At 31.5% G+C, this 6,000-nt stretch overlaps 1 protein-coding gene across 1 annotated transcript in view; it reads left to right on the top strand.

The window, feature by feature from the left end:
* LOC121387793 overlaps positions 1-6,000 on the top strand; it is an 85,680-nt gene that overhangs the window by 54,750 nt on the left and 24,930 nt on the right. The window lies entirely within an intron of this gene.

Genomic DNA, 6,000 nt, shown 5'->3' with positions numbered 1-6,000 from the left:
AAAACACTCAAGTTTTCTCCAATCTAGTTGGTTTGTTAACCTTATAACAAAACACCTTCAAAACATGAATTATTACGTTAGTTAACAATGTTTATAGTCAGTTCAATATGTTGTCATTAAAATTAAAATGCTAACACTTTGGCAGGAACAACATATGTACTGTGGCCAGAAGGAATGATGGTTAATTAGTTTTAAAGCTAATGTCGATTATTAAAGCATAATAAAATTGTACTTTTTAATGCTTTCTGTATATCATATTAAAAATACTCTACACCAAATCATTATTTTAATACCTACCCTAGGTTTCTGCCAGGTAAACTTAAATGTATGTACTAAAAAATCTCAGAAATTAATGTATATGTGATATTAATGTGACTGAACTTAAGTCAAAAGTAAACCCCAGAAACACGTTTAGTTTTATAGAGATGAAAGTCAGATGGTGCTGTAATCACAAATTTGTACTAAAGGATTAGAAGAAGCCACTGAAAGTAGCCATGTCTTGATCCATTTGCTTATATAAACACAAAGCAATGATAGGTTTGAGAATAAACCAGCGAACCATTACAATTAATCAGGGATGAAAAGAAGCTCCTAGAAAACAAGACATCAATAATATAGCAGATGCTGTGTTGTTTGTTTAAGAATAAACCAGAGAAACATTAATTACCAGAACCTTTTGTTAGTAATATAGCAGATTCTGTGTTGTTTGTTTAAGAATAAACCAGAGAAACATTAATTACCAGAACCTTTTGTTTGTAATATAGCAGATTCTGTGTTGTTTGTTTAAGAATAAACCAGAGAAACATTAATTACCAGAACCTTTTGTTTGTAATATAGCAGATTCTGTGTTGTTTGTTTAAGAATAAACCAGAGAAACATTAATTACCAGAACCTTTTGTTTGTAATATAGCAGATTCTGTGTTGTTTGTTTAAGAATAAACCAGAGAAACATTAATTACCAGAACCTTTTGTTTGTAATATAGCAGATTCTGTGTTGTTTGTTTAAGAATAAACCAGAGAAACATTAATTACCAGAACCTTTTGTTAGTAATATAGCAGATTCTGTGTTGTTTGTTTAAGAATAAACCAGAGAAACATTAATTACCAGAACCTTTTGTTTGTAATATAGCAGATTCTGTGTTGTTTGTTTAAGAATAAACCAGAGAAACATTAATTACCAGAACCTTTTGTTAGTAATATAGCAGATTCTGTGTTGTTTGTTTAAGAATAAACCAGAGAAACATTAATTACCAGAACCTTTTGTTTGTAATATAGCAGATGCTGTGTTGTTTGTTTAAGAATAAACCAGAGAAACATTAATTACCAGAACCTTTTGTTTGTAATATAGCAGATTCTGTGTTGTTTGTTTAAGAATAAACCAGAGAAACATTAATTACCAGAACCTTTTGTTTGTAATATAGCAGATTCTGTGTTGTTTGTTTAAGAATAAACCAGAGAAACATTAATTACCAGAACCTTTTGTTAGTAATATAGCAGATTCTGTGTTGTTTGTTTAAGAATAAACCAGAGAAACATTAATTACCAGAACCTTTTGTTAGTAATATAGCAGATTCTGTGTTGTTTGTTTAAGAATAAACCAGAGAAACATTAATTACCAGAACCTTTTGTTTGTAATATAGCAGATTCTGTGTTGTTTGTTTAAGAATAAACCAGAGAAACATTAATTACCAGAACCTTTTGTTAGTAATATAGCAGATTCTGTGTTGTTTGTTTAAGAATAAACCAGAGAAACATTAATTACCAGAACCTTTTGTTTGTAATATAGCAGATGCTGTGTTGTTTGTTTAAGAATAAACCAGAGAAACATTAATTACCAGAACCTTTTGTTTGTAATATAGCAGATTCTGTGTTGTTTGTTTAAGAATAAACCAGAGAAACATTAATTACCAGAACCTTTTGTTTGTAATATAGCAGATTCTGTGTTGTTTGTTTAAGAATAAACCAGAGAAACATTAATTACCAGAACCTTTTGTTAGTAATATAGCAGATTCTGTGTTGTTTGTTTAAGAATAAACCAGAGAAACATTAATTACCAGAACCTTTTGTTTGTAATATAGCAGATTCTGTGTTGTTTGTTTAAGAATAAACCAGAGAAACATTAATTACCAGAACCTTTTGTTAGTAATATAGCAGATTCTGTGTTGTTTGTTTAAGAATAAACCAGAGAAACATTAATTACCAGAACCTTTTGTTTGTAATATAGCAGATGCTGTGTTGTTTGTTTAAGAATAAACCAGAGAAACATTAATTACCAGAACCTTTTGTTTGTAATATAGCAGATTCTGTGTTGTTTGTTTAAGAATAAACCAGAGAAACATTAATTACCAGAACCTTTTGTTTGTAATATAGCAGATTCTGTGTTGTTTGTTTAAGAATAAACCAGAGAAACATTAATTACCAGAACCTTTTGTTAGTAATATAGCAGATTCTGTGTTGTTTGTTTAAGAATAAACCAGAGAAACATTAATTACCAGAACCTTTTGTTAGTAATATAGCAGATTCTGTGTTGTTTGTTTAAGAATAAACCAGAGAAACATTAATTACCAGAACCTTTTGTTTGTAATATAGCAGATTCTGTGTTGTTTGTTTAAGAATAAACCAGAGAAACATTAATTACCAGAACCTTTTGTTAGTAATATAGCAGATTCTGTGTTGTTTGTTTAAGAATAAACCAGAGAAACATTAATTACCAGAACCTTTTGTTTGTAATATAGCAGATGCTGTGTTGTTTGTTTAAGAATAAACCAGAGAAACATTAATTACCAGAACCTTTTGTTTGTAATATAGCAGATTCTGTGTTGTTTGTTTAAGAATAAACCAGAGAAACATTAATTACCAGAACCTTTTGTTTGTAATATAGCAGATTCTGTGTTGTTTGTTTAAGAATAAACCAGAGAAACATTAATTACCAGAACCTTTTGTTTGTAATATAGCAGATGCTGTGTTGTTTGTTTAAGAATAAACCAGAGAAACATTAATTACCAGAACCTTTTGTTTGTAATATAGCAGATTCTGTGTTGTTTGTTTAAGAATAAACCAGAGAAACATTAATTACCAGAACCTTTTGTTTGTAATATTCAAGTGGTATTAATCATATTTTCTATAAGATTCTTTAATCTGAAACTATAGCAAAAGTTGAATAAGAATTAATATTAAGTAGTATTTTAAATCGTATTTAATCAATATACTTATCCTTGTTTGTTCCTAAAATGTGATTTTATCAATATTTAAGATCAAAAGCCTGTATACAAGTGTCAACAATAAGACTTGAATCACATTAGTCATTTTGCGTAATGGCTGGCCATGATTTTCAGTCATTTCGAGAAATGCCTGGAATTTTCAGTCATTTCGCGTATTGCCTGGTGGTCACAGGCACTTCTCGAAATGACTGATTTGTTTAGGCATTACGCGTAATGACTGATTTCACAGATTGACTGTAACATATATATATATGTTTTATTTTTTCGATAGATTATAGTAACATCATTGCTGTTTAAAATTTATAAAAGTGCATGAAATAAAATGTTCAATAAAAAAAACATTTCAAACCTATAACCACCCAATATACTCCTTTGAATATATTTAGTTTTTACAGGTCTGTAGGAACGACTTGGGGGTGGGGCACTGACGGACCGGGTATAAACTCTACATCAGATTTTGGTTACAATGGCATAAATTAATGTGATAAAGAAAAGCTCACTAGTGGGGGGCACCCGTCCCCGTCTCTCTCCCCCCCCCCCCGTTCCTACGGGCCTGTTTTATTACGAACCCTCAAATTATTTTCTGGCAGAAAACCTGGTACCTTTGGCAGAGGTTGAAACAATTGGTCGTTTAATTTTCGACTGTTACCATAAAATAATATAATTAATCACTTTTGGCATCTAGCAATTTAAAGCAAAATTAACAATAGTTACCACATGGAATAAGCATCATATATTATTTTGTTTTACCTGTAATATATACCTGTAATATATTTTCATCAGGACTTCATTCTTCCTCCATGAATGATTAAAGAAAATAACACTGGATATATTGTAATTATTTTTATTTTATTCCAATATACAGGCTTGCAAGCGGGCCCTTATTTTCCTAATTTTCCTTATTTTTTGACAGCAGCCCTAATATTCCTTATTAAAGCTTCAAAATCCTAAAAAGCCCTAATTTTTTGGTGAAAATCCTATATTTTCAAATTTTGAAATTTTTTGGTAAATGCAACATAAAATAAGTGTTGGAATTAATTAAATCTAGCCTTAGTATACTTTCAGATAATGAATATGTTGAATTAATGTATTTCTCAGAAGACATCTTGGTGGTTATCAGCATCATATTTAGCATGGATTTGCACCATATCAGATTACTTTAATCTGGTTGTATTGATATGCTGAATATCGCTGTTGATGACCATTGGCATGATCTTCTGAGTTGGTAATTAGCTTTTGTATTTATGTTCTCCCTGGAGGTGAGTACAGAATGTTTTTCTTTTATATTGATTATTGAATTTCAGTCCTTATTTTTGTCAAAAAATTCCTAAAAATTCCTAAAAATAGCCCTTATTTTTTAAGAATTTTGCCCTAAAAAAAGCCCTTATTTTTCACAAAATCTTGCTTGAAAGCCTGAATATATAACAAATGTGTTTTATGTCAGTATGTGGAGCAAACTACCTGAAACAGTTGGTTTGAAATCATGATTACAAAATCCTAAATAAAAGGAACTGGTTCCTAACCTCACCCTCTACATATTATCTACATTTGTATAGGCCTGTAGGAACGATATTTGAAGGGGGGGGGATACAGTCTTTAGTGAGGGATACAAACTAGATTTTTATCTTTATATCATCTTTATTTATGCAAAGTAGTGAAAACTTAAAACATACATTTTCATCCTAGAGTGTGTGATGGAGAACAAGTCCCTAGGCCCGCCTCTCCCCAGTTCCTATGGGTCTGTTGTATTTTATATTAATAAATGCAAAGACTACATAATAATATTGTCGATAAGACATATTAGTTGTAAAGTGATTGTCAGTATGTGGCAACAGTATAATATTTTCCAACATTTCTGTGTTTCTGTACCCGGCTGTGGACAGTTTCGGCAGACTGGTATCACATTTTTTAATAATAAAAAATACACGGTTTAACCAAACACATTAAAACTTGGAGGGTAACTAGTTAAGAGAACAAAGTTTTTTGTTAAATTATTATATCTTGCTTTGGTGAGGAGGGGACGCTTTTTGCAAATTTGGGAAATCGGCCTATGGAATATCCACTGACGTGTCATATTTACATCTATGCTGAACAAGATTTATGATGAAATATTATTAAATTTTGTGTGCTTTTCTTCTAATTAGGTCCATATGCTTCAGTTTACATTAAAATGGCATAAAAAATTATGTTTTAAAAAAATGCTTGTATGCTAGTCTATGACCGTGTGGCTTCCTCGTCTTCGTCAGCAGTTGATTCATCCGAATTTTCGTCTAAAACAACATTTCCAGGATTAGGGACAAAGTCTCTGATAAGTGGTTCAAACTGATACGGTTTGATGCCATTAGCACAAGCTGGACACAGTTCTTCGTCACTTGAATCGCTAAGTTCGTCCACGCTGCTTGGTAGTTTCTTCAGTTTTCCTCTCATTGATGACGTCACGGGTCTAGCTCATCAATTGTCGACAGTTTCCGGCAAACATCGGAGATCGGCGAAAAAAAAAACCCAACCAAGACTGGCACGCTTAACTTAGTCAATAAGGGGAGCGCGGTAGTTGCGTGTTGTGGTTTATGACGGCAGACAATTCATTACGCCGTATATATGGTTTGGTGTCCGGTCTCCTTTAATCTACAAACCTCTAACACATTTGGATAAAGTTACAATTGAGTGAAACATGAGTCTGCGACTTTAAAATGGTGAAATACCTTCTAAAAATAGACTAAAACTCGAATCTATAAATGTTACTTCTCAGATGCACGTGTGTTTTAAAAAATATGTGAAA

The sequence above is a fragment of the Gigantopelta aegis genome, chromosome 2, assembly GCF_016097555.1.
Source record: "Gigantopelta aegis isolate Gae_Host chromosome 2, Gae_host_genome, whole genome shotgun sequence".
Lineage (NCBI taxonomy): Eukaryota > Metazoa > Mollusca > Gastropoda > Neomphalida > Peltospiridae > Gigantopelta > Gigantopelta aegis.
This window is presented reverse-complemented; position numbering and strand designations above follow the sequence as displayed.